At 37.7% G+C, this 24,316-nt stretch overlaps 1 protein-coding gene across 1 annotated transcript in view; it reads left to right on the top strand.

Annotated features, from left to right (window-relative positions):
• Positions 1-24,316, top strand: part of CSF3R (colony stimulating factor 3 receptor) — a 556,874-nt gene that overhangs the window by 436,482 nt on the left and 96,076 nt on the right. The window lies entirely within an intron of this gene.

Here is a 24,316-nt window from a genome sequence, read left to right as displayed (position 1 = left end):
GCTGATAGGATATAGACTGTAGACAGTTCTTTAATTTTGTAATGACTGTGCAAAAAAAATGGATGTAAATGTATTATAGAAACCATGTGTAACCTTTGGGTTAAAAGAGATTTTGTAGTAAGTATTTAAAAATAAAAACTATATGGAGTGACACTGGTGGGGTAGAGTGGAAGAAAAATTATAGGAAGAGGAGGTTTTATGTTTATGGTTGCTGAGGAGGAATTATCAGTTAGGAAAATACGTGTTTATATCATGTTATCAAAAGATGAAAATAACGAACGCTATTTCATCAGCCCCAAAACATCTAAACATGAAAATATCGAACATTCAGAACAGCAACTTTTTTCCCATGGAAAAATTTCACTACTCCGAAACACATACACACAACACAAGCACATCAAAAAAACAGCAACCACACACATACACTTAAATTCCTACGTCTAACGCTACACTAAACTAAACATACACTACTGTCTACCCACTTACCTTAACCCAAACCCTAACCCTAAGGTCCATCACTATCGCACACTCACCTAACCCGCTCCCTAACCCTAACTCATTTAAACAACCCCCAACCCTAAAGTCTGTCACTATCGCACACATGCCTAACCCACACCCTAACCCTAACTCACTTAACCTGCCCCTAACTCTAACGTACAAACAATCTCATACTTACCTGAACCCAACCCATAACTTTCCACCACAGCGCTAAGAATAGCGAAGCCACAGAAACGGCCAACCGAATTCTTTCCCGAGGAAAGAATTTGCAGTTCTGCAGCTTTGCTCTTCTTAGCGTTCACTGAATAGTGTTCGATATCAGAACATTTGAAGTTTTAATACTTCGATGTTCTGATATAGACCCAAAAATACTGGGGTGAGAGTTGTGTCAGTCCACTGCTGGGGGTATGCTTCTCATTTCCCTGTGCTACATGTGTGGATGGTGAATTGTGCTGGGTCCATGATATCTCTGGAAAAGTGGATGATGAGGGAAGCTAAGTAGGCAATTATTAAAGAAAGAAAGATGCATTAGAGTGGATGCAGATTAAGAGGCATCTATTTATTTATTTATTCAATTTGGTAACCAGAGTTGAGAACTGATCTAAATGGACCTATTTCAGTCTTATCCCAGGCAAAAATAAATGAAAGTTGACAAGCAAGTTAGCAAGCAGTATTATGACTACAAACAAAATGTTGTGTACAGCTAGCAATGAATCAATAACAGTAATTATGATAAGAAGAAGAAGATGAAGAACAAAGTGCACAACTACAGAGGACAATAGGAAGGGATGGTTAGAGTAAGGAGGAAAAAAGAAGAAGAAGAGGAAAAGAGTTAAATAGTGAAGGGATAGAGCACAAAGTGTAAAAAATAACCACACTAACATAAGGATACACAGAAAAACTCTATATAAGATATACAATGTGGAAGAGATGTCACATATCAGTGTAGGGAAAAAATATGGGAAAGACAAATGGACAGTCACGGAAACTGATCGGGCAGCTCACGGAACTTATTGAACTATTGACACCTCTATGCACATCGTTGGTTAGCAGGAAATCAACTGACGTAGGAATCACGTCGGAAGGGACCGAAAGGTTTGGAGGCTCGAAGCACAAGAGGAAAAGACATAACTGTGATTCCAGTTCTACGTCGGTCGAAGATGTTGAACCGAATGGTAACACTTTTGATCCTGCTAACACTCCGCAGCTCTTGCTTCCCCCAGTTGAACTGAACAAGAGCACCCACGTTGGGGGTACGAATAACGGTTGTGTTCCTAAGATGAACACGTTGGGCAAGAACGCTTCAGGTACTGTTTCCACTTCCTCCAATTGCAAAAACATACAAGACTGGCTAAAATGTCCTCACAATATTAATTTTGAACTTAAAGAGGACGGTTCACCACAAGATGGTGATTCATATGTTGTAAAAATAGACAAATTATCAAAATTAATGTATAAGTATAAAACGCTTGGCACTGAAAACTGTTATTTGATGGAATGTATAAAATACAAAATTGTACCGAAAGGGCTTAGGGTATGGAAGTACCCAAACAATGTAGAATCTGGCACTGTCTTTCATAAAGAACTAATTGATACTTTTAACAAATGTGGACTTGAAATTCTTAGGCTCATTATCAAAGAGAACAACAGGATTTTAGAGGAATTAGAACAAGAGATTTTAGTTTTAGACAATTTTATTAAACAAGATTTGTATTTTGAAATTAAACAGGAAAGGGATAGGTACTACAGTTTAAGATCTGATATTGATATTAAATGTAAAACCTTGGAACAAAGGAAGATCAATAAACTTAAAAGGGATATAGAGGATTATCAGAATAATGTCAGCTACCCACAGCCACCCTCCAAGAGAAGGGAACACAATGTTAGAACTAGGCCGAGTAAAGCAAATGGGCATAATTACCAAACAGACACTTGGAGGGAAGAACAAGACAGGGGAGATTACGATACAGACTTCCCACCTTTAGTGAATGAAGACCCATATTACAATAAAAACGAAAATAGACAGGGTTTTCAGAATTTTCAGAGGGGGGGAGGGAGAAGGGGGAGAGGGAGGTATTAACAAGAACTATCTACACCCCCACCCCCACCCACACCCCTATTTCAGATCATTTTGATAATTTTGATACTTTTGTTACTTCTGATTTAGATCTAGAAGATGACATACTACGAACAGGTACCATGAATACCTTCAGGAATTTCTCGATATACAACTTTAGCAATACCCTTATTAAAAAAGCACATTTTGATTTATTCAGCAAAGGGTTCAAATATATCCCTAGTACAAAAGGAGATTTGGTACAAACAATTATAGACATGAAGCTGTTCCTCAGGAAGGTCAATCTGCAAGTCATACTGCCCCCAACGTCACCAAATCTTGACTCTGAGCACCACACTTTTACCAGGCGTAGTATTTACAACCCCCCATTCCACCCACAAATTAAGAATCTGGAAACAGTCTTAGAAAATGAAATCAGAAAGGAGTTTAAACAAAATACCAAGGAATACAACCTTACAGAAAAAGAGTATGAAACCTTGAATGACTTGAGATGCAATACTCAAATAAGAATCATGAAGCCAGACAAAGGAGGGGGGGTTGTCATTATGGACAACATTATATATGAAGGCAAAATGAATGGTATTCTCAGAGAAGAAAGCAAATACAGGAGTGTATCAATAAATGAAGTGAACTTGGCTTACCATAGAATAGATACATTACTGGACAATATGGTAATGGAGGGAACAATTGACAGCAAGTTGCACAAATTTTTGTATGTACCGAAACCCAAGATCCCAGTAATCTTTGGAATACCAAAGGTGCACAAGAATGTAAGTGATCCTCCACTAAGACCTATAGTTGCAGCTGATGGTTCCAAAACACTTCCCATGGCTAAATATGTTGATCAAATGACAAAACATATTTGCAACAAAAACGAACACATCTTGAAGGACTCATGGGATTTGCTGAGAAATATTACACCTGACCTCTTGACTGAGAATCTTATTTTTGTAACGATAGACGTTATTGATCTATTCACCTGTATACCACACCAAGAGGGTATGAGTATATTTGAAGACATGGTTTTTCTTGACAAGACACTTACGCACCTAGAAAAGACTGCAATAGTGGAACTAGTGGACATAGTACTGAAGTACAATTTTATCACTTTTAATGGAGAATACTACCAACAAATAAGAGGGGTAGCAATGGGTGCGGCGTGTGCACCCACATACGCCAACATTGTATTAGCAGGATGGGAATCCAACTTCATTTTGAACTCAGAATATAAGCAATACTGGTCCTTGTACAGACGTTACCTGGACGATATAGTAATTTTTTGGACAGGAGGCAAAGAAAAATTAACAGAATTCCTTGATTACATCAAGAATACTACCAACTTCCTAAGGTTTACATACACTAACTCAACAGACAGGCTGCAATACCTAGATATTGAAGTGTATAAGAATGTGAACAACAAAGATTTGGAGACTAAGATATTTAGGAAAAGCACCTTTTGCAACTCCTTTTTGCACTTCAACAGTGCACACCCTCCACACTGCAAAAAGAACATTGTTAAGGGGCAGTTTGTGAGAGGGTGTCGCATGACCAGCAGGGATGAAGATTTCTTCACTGAATGTAACACCTTGGAAGGGATGTTCTGTGCAAGAGGATACCCACCTGACTTTATAAAAGATATAAGAAAAGAGGTTGAACAAAACAGACTAACAAAATTTAGGCCTATAAAGGGTTGTGCGACAAATATTATTGATTCTACTAAAGATGCTGACATTACTGTGAATCAAAATATTTTTAACAAGAAGAACAAAAAAAGTGAACCTGATTACCAATCGGCTCTGGTTCTAGAATTTAATTTGTTTAATTCTAAGGTGAAAAGAATATTTCAGGTAGAGTGGGACAAATTTACATCTTTTTCGGACATCCCCAACATTAAGAAAAGTATTCCCAAAATAGTTTACAAGAATGCACGAAGTATTAAAAAATTATTAGAAAACAACAAAACTAATGATACCATTAACCTTACTAACAAGACAGCTACAAGAAACACCATCTATGGAACCTACAAATGTGGACGCTGCAAACAGTGCCAATATATCTCCAACAAAAGAGAGATATATTTAGAAGCTAGGGATATAAATATTTACAGCACAGGATATTACAATTGTGAATCACAGGGAGTTGTATACATGGCTATGTGTTCAAATTGTAACTCTTACTACGTCGGAAAGATGGAAAGAGTACTGAAAAGAAGAATATATGAACACATGTACGAGATACTTAAGAACAAAGAAACGAACGCCCTATACAAACATACAAAAACTTGTAAAGATTCCAAATTTTCTTTTTTTGTGTTGGAGCAGGTCAAAAAAGAAATAAGAGGTGGCCCCTGGGAAGAATGGCTTGAGTTCAAAGAATTATGGTGGCAAATACTATTAGAAGCCACCAGAAACCCTGGACTTAATGAGCACATTTCATTATCCCCAGTGCTGAAATTAAGAGCAGCTAAAATATAGACTTAACATACAGTGTTTTAAAATGAACAGCAGATGGTGCTATTGTAAATACAATCAAACATCACTTTCAATCAAAATACAAAATTTTAACACACATATATACTTTTTTATGGGTTATTTATTGTAGTTATGCATTGTATTTATTTATTTGGTATCAAATATTAAACTATTTATTAAGGAAAACATGATCAATTGTTTTAAAAGTTTTAAAGTTTAAGATGTTTTTAAAAGGACTTTACAACACAATTAAGTATACTCAGAATTCCTCTTCTTAATGAGCCTTATGTTTTTATTGGTCTGATAAGAATGCAAATGATTCTACTGGTTATTTGTGATTTTAACTGAATTATATAAGGAGTAATGGAACTTGATTTAATTGTCTGATGAAGTCTTACTATTGAAGTGGACGAAAACGCATTGTCCTGTTAAAGCGTTTATCTGTGGTTTTTGTGGATTTTTTACTGAAGATTTGAATAAAGTGCGGTTTCTTGCTGGTGCGCAGTTTCGATTCCTTGTGATCTTACTGGCATGGATTAGGTGATCTCTCCACAGGGTAGGTATATGCAAAATAACGAGGATATGGAATGACCATTAAGCTGAGCACAAAATGAGGAGTATGATGTGAGGTCATAGTACAAAGGACGGGATATTACATTATTTTGCTGTTGTCATTCTTTGCTGTTATTGTTGATACTTATTACAGAATGTTCTAAGACAGAAGAGGTATGAAACAATATACAAGATGTACTGGAAAAAAATGTTGTGTAATATGGTGTATTAATGCAGGTCAAATGGCAGCTTGGCAAGTATGTGTAATATAAATTATAAATGAAATATAGAAAAAAAATTACTTTAAAGGGTCATTTTATTTTTATTTACAGATAAATATAATCACAATGTGTTACATCTGCTAAAGACCACAGCAGTGTTTGAACTGAGAATAGGTACCCCATACTGACTATACTGAATAATTAATAAGCATAACTTAGCATATGGCAAGGCAGTTTTGTTTCAGCGTAATAATTTTATATCTCTATCTCATTTATATATATATATATATATATATATATATATATATATATATATATATACAGAAATGTACTTTAGGAGTATCCCTGCAATATTTTAGAGCTTCTCATGTAATTATGCAGCCTCTTCTGACATCTGGAAGTTGTTTGTGGCTGTGCACATTATCATGTATAACGGTCAAACTAAGGGGAGGGGAATCGAACATTGACATCAGTCACGAGTTCCGATTTTGGACTCAGCATGTTTACTGGCAAATCATAAGGTAGGGATTTTTACTTAATACATTTAATGATATATATATATATATATATATATATATATATATATATATATATATATATATATATATATATATATTTTTATTTAGGCTACCTGTTTGGTATTTTAGGGTGTTTTATTTTGCAGTAAGAAGTATAAATTTTACAAAGCTGGTAATGTGTCCCACTTCGCTTCACACAGACAGTACCATACTTTATAATCGGTACTGCACAGTTGCCTTACCATTGCCTCACTGTTGCTTAATTGGTGAATGCTGTTTCGTGGAACAGGTTTATCTTCCCAGGTAATCCTGACTCTGTTTCCCTTCTCCAAGTAGTACCTTTCACCTGCTCTCATCAGCGTTGCATATCTCTTCCTCTCACAGCAAAGTAGACAGTGCTACACAGGACATTGAGAATGCAAGGTGTGTTTGGACTAAATTTCATATATTTGCAGTGCTCCTGTATTCTAAAAAAATGCTATGCAGTGAATTAAATCATATACATCTCCAGTACTTCTGTATTTTAATACCACTACTCCCCACCTCCACTAAGCAGTGGATTAAATCTCATATATCTTCAGTACTTCTGTATTCTAACACCCCACAGCCCCCACAAATTCTTTGGTTTGGTATTTAGCAGACATAATATAGTCACATTAGTTAGTCCAGGACACATGAGCTTACCATCTACTCACCATATTCTCTGATGATTATCCACAGACCACCTCCTTATTAAATGTTGCTAATTATATTACCACTAAGTGCTTTCAAGCAATGTACAAATTCCTCAGTGCTCACTGACAACCATTTACTGCTACCTCTATTGCAGTCCATGTGTTAGAGGTGGAAATAACTACTTAAGTTTGAAGTTAAGCTATCATCTGTACGTACATACACCACGCATGAGGTTGCCAGTACCCACATCCATTCTGCATTTGCACATCACTCAACAAAAGAAAAGCATTTCTGTGCTGTGGTACTCTTCCTCAAGCCTCAAAGATGACTGAGGTGAAACTTAACTAACTCCTCAACAGATTAATGATGCTTGATATACAGCATCTCTGTCACCGCTTATTACAAGCACTATCCTGAGAGGGCATCTTGCTGGCCAAAATGTAACCTTAAGAAATTACATGTCAGGCAGAATGCAACAAAATGTCCTGATTATAGATGACGCCATAAGACATGCAGATATTGCACTTGCCAGGGTGTTGCTGAGCTGCCTCTAAAGGATCCAAGATAAGGTTGGTCACTATGGCGCTAAAGTTACTTTACCACAGATACATCTACAATATTGTCGTTGTTAATATTGATGTGGGTAACATGAGACATACTCCCCAGGACTCTTTGAAGAGAGACATGATAGAACTGGCTGAGTATGCATCCAAGGCTGGCATGCAGCTAGCACTGAGCTGCATCCTACCTTCTCCAAGAATGATGCCTCATTACAAGCTAAAGATTATTGACTTTAGCAATTGTCTTAGAAATTGGTGTCATTCCAAGGGGGTTCAGTGTTTGTCAGCCTGGAGAGAAAGACAGAAGACTGATGGCTCCACCTGGTTCACCTAGGATGGCTTGCCCCTTTCACATCAGGGCTTTCATATATTGGCTTAGACTCTCATCACCACAGAGTGCCTTTTTAGGCAAAATAAGCCTGCATTGTCTATGAACTGAGCAAAATCAAACTGCGACATTATAAATATAGCACTGCTCAATTCTAGAAGCCTCAACAAGAATTTACAGTCTCTTGAAGTCTTCTTGATACTACAAAATATTGATATCTGTGTCATTACCAAAACGTAGCTCCAGTACTGTAACAGTACACCCTCCTTACCAAGGTGCAATGCCAACCATTTGTTCAGACTCTTTACTAAAGGTATTTCTGCAACCACTGGTGGTGTATCCATTTTCCTGCATGGTCCATTATTTCCAGACTTGTGAGTTGGGACAGCAACCTCAAACACCTTTACATCCTAGCAACTATAAATAAAAAACACTGTCATATCCTAGCCAACTATGTAACACCACCCATGACACCTGGAGCTGTAGCTACTTTATCTGGTGCCCTGTATAGTTTTCCAATCTGACTCTAACTTGAAGAGCAAAAAAAAAAAAAAACACTCTTCTGCCAGAAACTGTAGCAAAATGCCTGCTTCAAATTTAACAACTAGCATGTTGCACTACACTGAGTCCTTCAATGCTGACCGCACAGTATCAGCATTCATTTCTGAATATCAATACTGTACTACCACCAGATCAGCATCTGATGATCATGCTCCCCAGATCCCTGTCCCCTTTGCCGTGCCCTAATTACAGCTTTGATGACATCCACAACTCACAAGTCATATCTAAACAAGTTTCTTTCCCTCAAAATTAAGCCATGCACTTCTTGGGGATTTTAATTATCCATATATAAATTGGGGAACTTATTCGACTATGAACAAATATTCTCACCAATTCTTTGATTTCATTAATGCAAACTCCCAGACCAGATTTTACTTTCCCTTACTACAGAGTCAAATATCTAGGACTTGGTCATCACAGGTACAGCTCCCATGTTATCTACACCTACAATTCTACTTTCTCTGGTTAACTCTGACCATCATTTTGGTGTTTTTCACCATTACAACTCAGCCCACATTCCCGCAAACCATATTATTTTCAGAGATTTCTTGAAGGTCAGTTTAGATCATCTGGATGTATACACAGAGAGCTTTATGAGACTCTCTGCACTTGAGGCCCAAACAGCAAACAAAGGAATATTCATGGACAGTTTCTGTTCTCACCTCAACACTTGCATCAACACCTTGGTCCCAATTCATAATAAATATGGGGCCAAGTTTAGAAATATCCCTTAATGGTGGGACTTCAGTGTTAATAAATGAATAAAATGTTATCTAAGGACGTTAAGCAAAGAACATAGGAACAAAATCAAATCTTCTAGGGTGAAGTATAAAATGAAAATCCTTATGTAAAGAAAACCACAAGTGCTTCTTCAACTATGTTAGGCAACTCAGACACAATACCCAGCACTGTTCAGAGTTTTTACATAATGACACTATCAGATTGACCTAGCTAGACATACCTCTCAACTGTCCAGATTTTCACAGAGTATTCATATTTTTTTGCCTCATGTTTTTTGTCTGTTCCACATAAAATTTGTGTTTTTTTCTGGCATGAATAATGACATTTTGCATTTCAAACTTCATATCCATTAAGAAAATGCATGACGATGCAAATCCTGTTACTCTAGAAACTTTCTATGTCTATAAGGGCAATATTTAAAATCTGCACTATTTTTGGGCCTTTGTCCCTCCATTATTTAGGCATTGTCCCACTGTCTTGCTGTAAGAGGTTGAGAAGTATGTAGCCAGCATATCTGCAGACAAATACTGTGCAAAATCTTCCCCCAGACAAATATAGTGCAAAATCTTCCCCGTCTTCACACTGCCTCCATACCGTTGACCACCTGAGACCACCCTCACAAGTCCCCAAGGCTCTCTGCGTGATAGAAAACGCTACCTCCATGGAGTCTGCTAATGTACTGGGCTTCTTCCTTAGCAGTATGAAGCACTGTCTCCCTGACCCACTCCACAATCTGCTTAATCTCAGCCTCTCATCCAGCCTTGTGCCTGAGGCATGGAAAACAGTTGCAGTCATCCTCCTTCATGAAGGAGGTCTCACCACTGATCAGTGCAACTATACACCCATAGACCTCACAAGCCTATTCTGCAAAACAATGGAATGAATTACTATTGACCTCATAAACGCAGACATTGGGAGCTTGCAGTTTCTTGACCCTGATAATTTTTTTGTTTGTGAAGAGCAGGCCATGTCTACTAAATTGGGGTGACTTCTCTGAAAAGTCATTGAGGCCTTAGACAAAGGCAAATCAGTGTACACAGGATACATTGACCTTTGTAAGACCTTTGACAGTATTACACATTTGGGCATCATAAGCTTGTCATTCAAAGTAAATATAAACTATTTGGTCACCCACTGAATAGCAAACTGACTTACAGGCATAACCCAGCAAGTTAAGACAGAAGGCACACCATTTTCCATAAGACCTGTTACTAGTAATGTTTCCCAGTGCTCAGTTTTCAGGCATCTCCTATTTTTATATAGTTTCCTGACATCAAAGCTGACATCAAGGTTCTCTGACTGACTAGGTTTGCTAAAGACTGCCAACTTGGCACTATCATAAACTCCTCAAAAGACATCAAGGTTGTAAAAGTAGAAGTACCATATAATGATACATGATGCCAATACCATGGCCTTAAGTTAAATGCAAAAAAAATGCAGATTAGTATCCTTTGTAAACAGGAGCAACCATACTGCTATCACATAAACACTATCCCCACAAAACTGGCACTGTTATCACAGACATGGACTCATTTGTTTTGATCACCATATTTTCACAGTTAGAAAATCCTTCCATCTACCCAGCTGATTTCCAAATGTATAACTTCTAAGTCCTAGGATATCATAATACCTCTCTAGCCATCCCTCCCAGACAGTCAATTCAACTTGAGAAACACCATTTCCTTATTTAAAAGATAAAGTTGCAGAGCTCTCTTAACAAGCAGAATACCTTAAAACCCTATCTCTCTACTCATGCAGACTCTTTACAGGTAATGAGTGGCTTCTTCCAAGTTCTCAAAACTGGGAACACAACATACACCCTTCAGTGCAACATTAAGAGAACTTTTTGGCATGACAGATACCTCACTCAAAGAATTCCACTCTTGCTCAATAGACTCACCTTCCATATTTATCAAAGTAGCTCCCTCATTCTCTTACAGCTCGGTCAAGATAACTAGATGGACACCCATAAAAATAATCCCAGTCCCACACCAGAATATCTCATGGAAAGGAGCAGCATGTAGTGGGCATTGCTGTGGTGAGGCTACAAATATCTACTGACCAAATGCCCAGGGATAACCTCTGAACCTATGTTAACTCTGTTATCAGTGCATTCAGTGATTAATTAAATGTCTATTCCCCTGGATGCACAGTGCAGTGGGCTGTCTTTAAAAACATTAACATTGCAGATTTGGTGCACAGAGTTTGCTAAAATATAAATAACTGTTCACACTGTCTGTTGGTGCTTACTGTGTATTACTTATGTTAAACAACAGGAGTTTACCAAGAACTTCCTGTGCTGTCTTACTTTATTAAAGGCCAAATATTGTCTGTTCCTTGCCATTATAATTATGTTTGTTATGCTCCATGTGGAGAAATAGGGAAGGCACAGAAAGTCCATTGGGATAGGTAGTTAAAAACAATTCACTGTGCCTTACACAGCAAAGAGAACTATCACAAACGTAGTACTGTGTCGAAATAGAGAAGGAATAAAAGGAATTATTTCAGCCAAGCAAAACTGATTGTTTGAACTCAGGACCTAGGTTGTACCCTATGATCAACTGTCCTGTTAATGGAACATTGAGATAATCCTTATTAGATCATACCAGGTATAATGCAGTATACTTATTAATATTACGATTTAAAATATTGTCTTTGTGCCCATGATGCCAGCTTCTCCAAACTATACTCGAGTTTTGTTTTTGGGGGGGGGGTCTTCCATATTTACCACTGGCAGAACACCTTTTGTATAATCTGTAAATTTACTGCAGACTACAGGGCTCAGCATGAACATTGTTAATATAAATAAATTAAATAAATAAGGGCCTAGGACTGACATTTGTGGTACAACTTAAGAGACAGACTTAGGCTGAGATAGAATATTTCTGATCTTCAGAGAAAATGTAGCTATACAACTAGTGGATTTGCCACTTGATTATAATTGGATTTATTTTTCTGACTTTTATTTACCAAATAGTAAAAGAGTAGGGACAACAGGAGATGAACTAAGCAGCTGTCATTGGTTCAGCTTTCTTGCATGAAGGGACACACAGCAGCTCACTGCTATGGCTTCTAGTGGTGGCAGATGTCAACTGCAGCAACAGTATTGGTCATGATATGTGTATGGGCACACCAAGTAGCTGTATGCAGAGGTTGGCACATGTGAAGAAGTGCACATTCATCACAGGCTGGCATTGTGCACTCCTATCCCTATTACTACATGTATCAAATCAGCAAGTGCTTGGGTTAAGGGCATTAAAAAAATAGAATCATCCTCCTCTTCCTGGTATAATGAACTGATCCCGGGAACTACAGACCAATCAGTCTGACAAGTCTAATATGCAAACCCATGAAAAAAATGTCATGGAAATGATCAACAAGACATTGGCAACCTGCAGACAGTGGACCCATCCCAGTTTGGCTTTGTTAAGGGAAGGTCTTCCCTACTTAACTTGGTAGGCTTATTTCAGAGGTTCACCATGACTATGAATAAAGGTAAAAAGGTGCATACCACTTACCTTCACCTGACCAAGGTGCTTGATAAAATTACCCCACTCAGTTATTGCTGATAAACTCTCAGAGTAGGACATAAACCCCTACATAACTCACTGGATTGTCAGCTTGCTCACAAATAGGACCCAAGAAGTGAGGAACACTGAGATCACCTCCACCAAGGGACCAGTCACCAATGGAGTACCCTAAGGCTCCTTGTTGGGCCCAATCCTTTTTTACATCTATTTCTGGGATGTCAAGGCAAATGTCAAAGACCTCTGGCTCACCATGTTCACAGATGACTGGTAGCTATCACAGATTCAACCATGAGAGTCTACCACAAAAAAATGTATGGTGCAAAAGCCACAGATTATTATTCAATGCAAAGAAGTGCATTATAGTGCCCTTTGGGAAAGCATCCACCCAAGTTAATTACTTCATCAGTAAAACAACAACCCTAAGAATTAAGCCAATAGTTAGGGATCTGGGAACATATGTAGACAGTAATTTGGCATACAGCCAGCATGCAGCCAAGATAGTAAGAAAACCATTCTATGTCACCGGATTCATAAACAAGGGTATGGCATCCAGGTCCAAGGAAGTAATAATTCCACTCTAATTAGCCATTATCAGACCCATCATTGAGTACAATGTCCCCTTTGGCATGTACCTAATCAGGCACTTGCAACAGTTAGAACACCCTCAAAGGTTCACCAGCAGAATCCAAGGTATGAACACCTTGTCCTACACAGATCACTTTAAGGTCCTATCTCTGTACACAGACTCCTACAGGTTACTGAGAGGCGATCTATGCCTGGCACATAAGGTGTTCTCCGATCCAGCTCTGATGGATTTCTTGCACATCTGCAAGACAAAGAACACCAGAAACACTAGATCCAAGGATCTGAACCTTGTCTGTGACATAAATACAGACTTCTGGAGGGACTGATATGTGCCTGAAAGGATCCCACCACAATGAAATAAACTCCCCATCTACGTGAAGCATAGTGCATCTCTGACCCTGTTCAAATGAAACCTTGATTGCTGAATGGGGAATCAGAAATTCACCCCCTGACCTGGCCCCCATGTCTGTGATGGACAGAGGTCGACAGTAAGTAAATGAATCCTGAAATAACATACTCCCCCCAATAATGCTTAACTACTACTTTACTAACATATCCCACCATACAGGCATCTAAGGAACTGTGGAGCAAAATTGGATTGGGTTGCATAGCTAGGCTTCTAAAGACCCTGGTGGCCATTAGTTTAGTATGAACCTATAAATGCACAAAGGTGTACCTATATACAGACAAACATGCGCATGTGACAGCACACACACACACACACACACACACACACACACACACACACACACACACACACACACACACACACACACACATGTGTGCATACATACATTCACTCTCTCTCTCTCTCTCTCTCTCTCTCTCTCTCTCATACTTTAGGGACAGGCTCTGTAACAAAGATAAACTGCTTATAAAATAGAGCCAAGCAGTGTCAAGTCCACAAATTAAACTTTAAAATAAACACTGCACGTGCGTTGTTAGAGTTGTGTGTATTTATCTGGTATGTGTGTTCATTCTGTCTTTCAATTTTCTTTCAGTTTTACCTATGTAAAAACTGGGACAGGTTTCACACATAGCCAGATAAATCACACCAGTCGTTTGACAATTCCCTCTTTTGTTCTGTACATATGTATTTGCACTGTGTGCAATTACCACATTTTGTAGTCCCTAGTTTAGAATTCAACTTAGTGTGCAATTCAAAATTCTTTTTCAGGTTTACACCTACTTTGTATACAAAATTTGGTTTATTACCCCCTATATTCCACAACTTAGGGTTATTCCTCAAAATAGCCCATTTCTTTGTTATAATTTTTTCTACCTCCTTTGCGTAGCCTCCAAATGGAACTATAATAGTTCTTTCATAGTTCTTATTATTATTTTCTATGTTATTTATTCCACTGTCTTCTCTCAAACCATGGATGTTACCTAAAAGTGGCTTATATTTTTTACCCCATTCACCTTGAATGTATTCCACATATTCGTTTACTATTTTTACCGGATAGCCCCTCTCTAAGAACATGTGGGCTACTTTTCCTAATTCCTCATGCAAATCTTCCTTTTTTGAGGTAATCAATGCCACCCTGATAAGTTGTCCCTTAACTATGCTATGTTTTTGTTTAATCGGGTGGTCACTGGAGTATTGCAGGTATGAGTTACTGAAAGATGGTTTTCTGTATGTCTTAGATTTAAAAGTACTTATAAACTTCTAAACTAGGGACTACAAAATGTGGTAATTGCACACAGTGTAAATACATATGTACAGAACAAAATATAAAAATTAACAATTATTTACAAAATGTAGTGAAACCAGTAAGAGGGAATTGTCAAACGACTGGTGTGATTTATCTGGCTATGTGTGAAACCTGTCCCAGTTTTTACATAGGCAAAACTGAAAGAAAATTGAAAGACAGAATATATGAACACACATACCAGATAAATACACACAACTCTAACAACGCACTATATAGGCATATTAGTAGCTCTCCAGGTTGTAAAGAGTTTAGATTTACAATTTTAGAAAAGGTTTTAAGAAATCCAAGGGGTGGGGATTATAGAACATTTATAGAAGAAAGAGAAATTAAGTGGCAAATAAAATTACAAGCAAGCCTACCCCATGGTTTAAATGAAATCATTACAATAAAGCCAATATTAAATAGAAAAGTGGAATTCACAAAATGAATTTGTTTTATGGGAACATTTGGTATGAATTGTATTATAGGTTCATAGGTTCATAGATTAGTACTAAGCTAACTGCCCTTGCGAGCCATTTTAAGCCTAGCCAATTATCCCTTGTGAGACTCAAACCCTGCACCTTGTGTTTGTAAGGCAAACAACTTAACCATTAGGCCACCCTCCCACCCTATATTCTATAGGTTTTTATTGTTGCTTTTAAAATGTTAATTATATTGTTTTTAACATGTTTTAAATGCACTTAGCACCTTAAAATTCATCAATTAATTTAGTAGTTTGTGACATCATGATGTAATTTAAGTATTTATAGGGGAAAATGGGAATGGAAGTAGATTCTGATGAAATCCCTGGTAGCAGGGAAGAAAGCGCTTAATCGTGTACAATTGTTTAAATAAAGATTTTCGTGGTGTGGATCCCTGCCGTTGCAGTGTTTATTTTAAAGATAAACTGCTACTTGAGGACATACACAAATCATGCCCCTTAGAAGAAAAATAGATAAATAAAAGGCAAGGGTATAACAGAAATAAGAATGTGTATAGCATTGTACTGTTTGGTAGGTGAGAATGGATTCTTATTGAGTAAAGGTAGTATTAAATGTGATGTTTTCTAGGTCGATGTTGAAAAAAGCTGGCATCTAAAGTAAAAAAAAAAAAAACTGCTATGTTATATGAATAAAAGGGAATATTTTGATGTTGGTATTATTATTGCTACCAATAAGACCCATTTTGGTACATCAGCATCTGGGTCTAAATCATACTTCGAGTTGTGGTTTGTGTGAATGCATGCAGTATTTGTAAGAAAAATTATCTTTTTATCTGCCTGCCAGCCTTATCTCATGAAAAATCTAGCAGTCACAAATGGAAAAAAATGAAAAAAAAGATACTATATACTGGAAAAAATAAATATAAAATGTTTATTCTACTACAATAAGTGATTTCAACATACACTGACTTTTTCACATCGTAAGAACAACACGTCACTTGATAACTTATATATCAGAAAGACACAATCTACTGATCAGTTTGATCATCTGATTATAAGTTAAAGCAAAATTATAGTATCATACTATGTACCTATTTATATAAAGACATTTAAAAAAAAAAGAATCAAACATAATAAAAATAGTAATATGATAATTTACATACATTTTCAGCATATTGTTTCTGCAAAACACACCTAAAATTCACAACATAATCGACACCTGGGAATGTGCAGGCATCCTGTCTAACCTGTCATGCATATTCTTTCCTATCCAGCTCATTTTCCTAAAATCCAAAAAAAAATCGTCTGTAGCATTAAAAAGAAACTTCTTAAAACTTGTACAATTAAAAGAATGTCAGCTAAGAGCATTATTTTTATCATGTAATTCATTTGCTCGAGCATGCTCATATACGTTTCCTGAATCTTCCTGATGATCCCACTAAAATGCCTTTTGGGGGTTGCAAACTACGTGAGTTCATGAATGCAGAAAAGGAATTTTAAGCTGTCCACCATTTTATATAGACAGGACTGAGAAACTGATACCAGATAAGGCAGAGCTAACATTGAGCCCTAACACTGAGCTTTATTTGCATTTAGAAGTGGCACTTGTGACTCTAACTATATGGATTCTCTCATGCAACCAGTTAGCTATCCACTGCACAACATAAGGATTTATATTTGGATTTACAAGTTTGTTAATAAAATTTACAAGGAGAATAGTGTCACATGACTTGGCCAGGTTGAGATATGCTGTATGTACTGTATAGCCACTATCCACTGCTTCAGTTGTTTTTCAAATACATTAATGAGCTTAAAAAGGTAGGGATTTCATCTGACAAAGCTGACATGATGAGGGTCCAGTGTTAAGAGATGTTTTCATGTCCGGATTAATAAGGTCTGAGAAGATAAGCTTTGCTGGAGGGACAGATTCATAACCCAGAGGCTCCCTTCACTCTGGAATAAAATCCCAGTCCAGGTTAGGCAGAGTCCCTCATTGACTCTCTTCAAGAGGAATCTTGATGAGTGGATGGGGGATCGTAGGTGTATACCGGGTATCACTTCTGTGTCACTGTTAGACAGAGGCACAGTATACTAACCTCAAAAAAGGGCATAGCAAATTTAATTTAAAATGGGTGGCGAAAGCCAAACACACTCTGGCTAGGCTTATAAATGCCCTAGGGCAGATAGCCTAGTATGAACCTATGAACCTATGAACCTATATGTTTACATAAGAGTCTAGTGAGACTAATAGTTCTATAGTTGGTAAGGTTCATGATTGGGTCACCCATGTGAATTGGCATTACAATGGCTGTTTTCCAGCATCAGGAATGTAGTCTTTGGAAATGTTTAGATTAAAGATTTCAGATAAGTCATATTTTGCACTGATAATCAGGCAACCTAGTTTATAATCATGGCACATTGATGGGGTATGATTAGCTTTTGAGAGGACTGGGAAAACTTGCACCCTAGTAATTAATGGGTGTGGATGAGATTATGAAATCTGAGGAATAGCTATAACTGTGGGTGGTGTAAACTTTGCACTAAAATTACCAGCTAGGATATTGGCTATTTCCTTTAGATCAAATTTTGCAATACTATTGTTTGCTTGCTACAAACATTGCTGAGTATTAGTTCTTATTTGCTGACATAGTTAAAGAAAGATTTTGAGTTGTTTTTGGTTTTAATGACTATTTTAAGCTCATATTCAGCTTTGAGCTTCTAATGATTTTCTAAAGATCTTTACTAGTTTACTTAAACATTATCTTAAGTGGGGGGTAAAATGAGACCTGTTATAATCAATAAGTATTTTTTTTCTCTTATATAATTTATTTATATGGGTATTCTACCTTAGGGGCTATATTTTTGAATTTCTCATTATATTGTTGTGGATAGGCCTACCTTATCAATAAAGCTATTTAAGTGGGAGCAGATATCATAAGCAGAGGCACCAGCTTTAGCAGTGGGCTTCAAGAATGGAAGATGAAAGCAGAATTTATTTAGGTCATCAAGTAAGTAAAGAAGGTTCACTTTGGAGAAACCCCTAAACACAGAGATATTTATAGGGGCATTACCATGAGTTTTAAAGTAAAAGGTCACTAATGTATGTTCTCATTTAACTAGGCAGAATGATACATATGGAGATGTACAAGAAGAATTCATATTTGTGAGGACTATTTCAAGGATATTAGGGTGCCTAATAGGATGGTTAATTATACGTAAAAGAGAGTTAACATTTATAATGTCAAGGAAAGATTGGACAAGCCAGCCAATGACACTATAAGTCAGCCAGTTTATTTAGCGATAGTTGGGAGTCCCCCAATAGAAAGATATTGGGATTAATGGGGAGTTCAGGTAACATGTTAAGATAGCTATCACACACAGGAGGAGATAGACTGTGTTCTATAACTAGGTATAAAGTGGTAATTAGTCTTGTTTATGGTGAATAGAGCATCTATGAATTCAGTCATTTTGTTTTATTTTATAATCATTAAAACAGAGTGAGAAGGTCACACCGAAAAAACAATCAGTAAAAACTTAATGAAAACTCAAGCCAAGCTAGAACTTCAAATGAGTGACCTCCCAAACCTCCTGTAACAGAGGCACATGGGATATATGCAAATGACCCTTATGAATATCAGGTGTTTCAGCTATATGGTGATTCTGATTGTCCATGACTTTTACGTTTGAAGTCGTTTTAATGGACAATTTCAGGCCAATAAAGCCAGACCCCACTAGCTATGGATATGCATATTTCGGCCTTGTTATGACCTCATCAGCATAGCACAAGCAGAGTGTTTCACTAAGCATAAGAAACACAGGGCTGTTATACCCAGCTGATGTCCATTATCATTAGGGTGACTGCAAAATATCCCAACTAACAAATTAAAACAAAGAGTGAGAAGGTCAGGCGAATAAAGCTCTGACTTGCAAGAAATTTTTTTTTCATAATGGAGGGCTGGGAATATACCACCATCATCTACTGCATTCCTGCTATATCACACTCCCAAACCAACTGAATGAATGTTACATCATGCATTATACTCCCAAACCAACTGAATGAATGCAACACATTGCATTATACTCCCAAACCAACTGAAGGAATGCCACACCTTGCATTATACTTCCAAACCAACTGAACAAATGCCGCATATTGCATTATACTCCCAAACCAACTGAACAAATGCCACATCTTGAATTATACTCCCAAACCAACTGAACGAATGCCACATCATGCATTATACTCCCAAATCAAGTGAATGAATGCCACATCTTGCATTATAATCCCAAACCAACTGAACGAATGCCACATCTTGCATTATACTCCCGAACCAACTGAACAAATGCAACATCTGGCATTATACTCCCAAACCAACTGAACTTATGCCATATCATGCATTATACTCCCAAATCAACTGAACAAATGTCACATCATGCATTATATTCCCAAATCAACTGAACAAATGCTACAGCTTGCATTATACTCCCAAATCAACTGAACAAATGCAACATCTTGTATTATACTCCCAAACCAACTGAACGAATGCCACATCTTGCATTATACTCCCAAACCAACTGAACGAATGCCACTTCTTGCATTATACTCCCACACTAACTGAACAAATGTCACATCATGCATTATACTCCCAAACCAACTGAACGAATGCCACTTCTTGCATTATACTCCCAAACCAACTGAACGAATGCCACAGCTTGCATTATACTCCCAAACCAACTGAACAAATGCCACAGCTTGCATTATACTCCTAAACCAACTGAACAAATGCCACTTCTTGCGTTATACTCCCAAACCAAGTGAATGAATGCCACAGCTTGCATTATACTCCCAAACCAACTGAACAAATGCCACATCTTGCGTTATACTCCCAAACCAAGTGAATGAATGCTACATCATGCATTATACTCCCAAACCAACTGAATGAATGCCACAGCTTGCATTATACTCCTAAACCAACTGAACAAATGCCACATCTTGCATTATACTCCCAAACCAACTGAACAAATGCCACATCTTGCATTATACTCCCAAACCAACTGAACGAATGCCACAGCTTGCATTATACTCCCAAACCAACTGAACAAATGCCACATCTTGCATTATACTCCCAAACCAACTGAACAAATGCCACATCTTGCATTATACTCCCAAACCAACTGAACAAATGCCACAGCTTGCATTATACTCCCAAACCAACTGAACAAATGCCACAGCTTGCATTATACTCCTAAACCAACTGAACAAATGCCACATCTTGCATTATACTCCGAAACCAACTGAACAAATGCCACATCTTGCATTATACTCCCAAACCAACTGAATGAATGCTACAGCTTGCATTATACTCCCAAACCAACTGAACAAATGCCACAGCTTGCATTATACTCCCAAACCAACTGAACAAATGCCACATCTTGCATTATACTCCCAAACCAACTGAACAAATGCCACATCTTGAATTATACTCCCAAACCAACTGAACGAATGCCACATCATGCATTATACTCCCAAATCAAGTGAACGAATGCCACATCTTGCATTATAATCCCAAACCAACTGAACGAATGCCACATCTTGCATTATACTCCCAAACCAATTGAATGAATGCCACATCATGCATTATACTCCCAAACCAAGTGAACAAATGTCACATCATGCATTATACTCCCAAACCAAGTGAACAAATCCACATCTTCTATTATACTACCAAACCAACTGAACCTATGCCATATCATGCATTATACTCCCAAATCAACTGAACAAATGTCACATCATGTATTATACTCCCAAATCAACTGAACAAATGTCACATCATGCATTATACTCCCAAACCAACTGAACGAATGCCACTTCTTACATTATACTCCCAAACCAACTGAACAAATGCCACATCTTGCATTATACTCCCAAACCAACTGAAAGGATGCCACATCATGTATTATTGTGCCACACTGTTAGGTATACAACAAATCTTCATGTACACTTTGGCCAGACAACTGATGATTTGACTTATTTATACCATGTATAATCTGGGTACAGTGCGGTGACATGGAAATGTATAAATGACAGATTACCATTAATATGTTTTGGTATTTGGCATGCATACTTTGTATCTTCCATTCTCCAGAATTATGACTCTCATTTTAACATGCAGCCTTACCACAATGCATAGTTTCCTTATGCCTTGATTAGACCCCATTCATGGATCCCAGTTTTTACTTATTATACATGTTATAATACCTACTGATTGATGAATTACCCAAGCATTTATGTATGGTCTTTCTGGGAAACTGAGCTTACTTTGTCATACTAATTTTATCTAATTACCTTCCTGAAAATGAAACTGTTCCAGCTTATTCGTTTTACCTGATTACCAAAATTAAAACAATGTGGCATTTTTCATATTCTGACATCTTTAAATATGCAGCAAAATACCACTGATTTACAAAATGCTCAGAGGTGTGAAATCCATTTCATAAAAGAAGGTTTACTTTGCATACAAATAAAATAGTATCCAGCAAGATAAACATGCTGCATAGCAATATATAAAACAGAAAAATATAAGGCAGTTATAGGCAGCACCATGGTGCAGAGGTACAGAGCCCGGATGACCCAGGTTCAGTTGTTGGCAGGGGCATCTGAGAGAGCAGGTGGGGTGGATGGGCATGTCTGTTTCGGGAACAGGATAGAGATCCATGTGCACAGAGCCTACAGCACTTAGATTTCTCTTGGCAAAGGCTGTGGAAACCCTTGCAAAGTGCCTCCTGAGAGTGGGCAGGGTAGCTTGCCAACTCAGCTGCTTATAGAAGTACAGAGCTGAACAGCATCATCTATCCATTGCAATCGGCACCTGCATGGTGTTACTGGGCATGAGCTGGAAAGGGGAACATTAGTAGGAAAAATCACTCCCACCAGCAGTATGATGCAGAGCTGGAACACCTTGATTTCCTCTCTGGCCCAAGCCCTAATCAGAGTTAATCCAGTGGGGCAGACCAGGAAGGGCATATAAACCAGAAGATTGAGGAGAGGTAATGGGGTCCAGTGATGGTCAGCTGTGGAAGACAGAAATATGTGCAAAAAATTAATAAGGCACTTAATAAGGTAAAAGGTTACACGCATACGTGTAACACTTATTGTACACTCATTTGTTGTAGGCATAACAGTCGACTGTCTCAGACTTTCTGATCAGTTTGAAGTACCGTACGTAATGCATTCTTTGGTGCTAATACAGACTTTACTTTGATGTTGATGTTCTGCTTTACTGGAAAAACTATCTTTCATTTTGCACTTTTTAGTGATGCTATGTTATTTTTTTTTTGTTACTGTGAAGGTAGTATCTATTTTTAAAGTTTACATGTGGTGTATGCAACTTTGTTATAAAAGCAGATAGCATTTTCATATGATTTGTTTTAAATTTCAGTACATTCATTTTTTTCTGTGCTGGTTATTTTCATGTTGAAGCAGGCCTTAAAAATGATATTGAATTATCATGAGACAGATTTATATAGTTTTTTTTTTTTATTAACTTAAAAAGACCTCTGTAAAGTTAAACATCAGATACAATGGTCAGAACACACTTTAATTCTGCTCAAGTCTGATACTGGGTTTAGATAAGGCCTAGTGATGTCTGATCATACGGTGTTCTAGTAAAGTAGTGTACAGGTTCATTGTTAGATTCATTTTTGTCAAAAATATATGGGTTTTGCATACACTCCTTGGGATTCAGAGAGGCGTACCATGACAAAGAAGCCTTAATCCCAAAGGTTTCTGCATCACACCAGCCTTTCTTATTCAGAGACTGATGGCTTGCTATATTTTCCCCTAGACATTGCCATAGCACTGACAGTGGTCTCAATGGGGAATACTATTTAGCCATGTGCTCTCCTCCAGAGATGGACACAACTATAGACTAATGCAGGAAAATTATTTTTCTTGTCTGGGAAGAAAATGTGAATATCACCTTTTAAGAGTGTTCACCCATTCACTGTTATGGGAATAGGTCAGGCTTGTACCATGACTACAGAAAAGTATAGTGGAGACATGGGTAGGTATGTATTTCCCATGTGTGTATGTTTATGGACATGGCTGTGCATGTCTTTAGGAGCATGAATGCAGCTGATGAATGTGTGCGTGTGTGTGTGTGTGTGTGTGTGTGTGTGTGTGTGTGTGTGTGTGTGTGTGTGTGTGTGTGTGTGTGAGACCACTGAAGGTATGAGTGTGATTGCAACATGTTTGGAGGCATGTGGGTGAGTGTTTCTGTTAGGGTGAGCAAGTGTATGGAGCTTGTTTGGGGATCCTTGTATGCATATATGTATGTGCGTGTTGGAATGTCTGGGACTGTGTGTGTGTGTGTGTGTGTGTGTGTGTGTGTGTGTGTGTGTGTGTGTGTGTGTGTGTGTGTGTGTGTGTGTGTGGGTGTTTCTGAATGGGGTGCACGTGTAGAGGGGTGCCTATGCTACCACGAAGCATAAGCTGATAAGGAGCATACTCGTCATGTCTGACAGCATAATGATTGATTCAAAAACATGGTAATTAGCTGTTAATGAGATATTTTCCCGTGCAGCTGTACCTTGGCTCTTAACTGAAGATTCTGTCTGTCATGCTAAATGACTTACCTGCATTAACCTATTAGTGTGGGTAAAGACAATCTCTCTGAATTCACTCTCTGTTAAAAAGTAGAGATTTCAGAAATATTTTAGTTAAATTAGCTTCATTTTGGTAGTCACTTTAGTTTATTATCATAGCTAATGGTATGCAATTGTATATTAATACACAATCTACTGTTGGTCTCATTTGACTTGCATGTTAACTTTGCCTACATCTTAATGATGTTTTGGACACCTTCAC

Source organism: Protopterus annectens, chromosome 1.part1 (assembly GCF_019279795.1).
Source record: "Protopterus annectens isolate FY-2018-M chromosome 1.part1, PAN1.0, whole genome shotgun sequence".
NCBI classification, from domain to species: Eukaryota; Metazoa; Chordata; order Ceratodontiformes; family Protopteridae; genus Protopterus; species Protopterus annectens.
The sequence above is the reverse complement of the archived record's forward strand: the minus strand, read 5'-3'. Positions and strand labels throughout refer to the sequence as shown.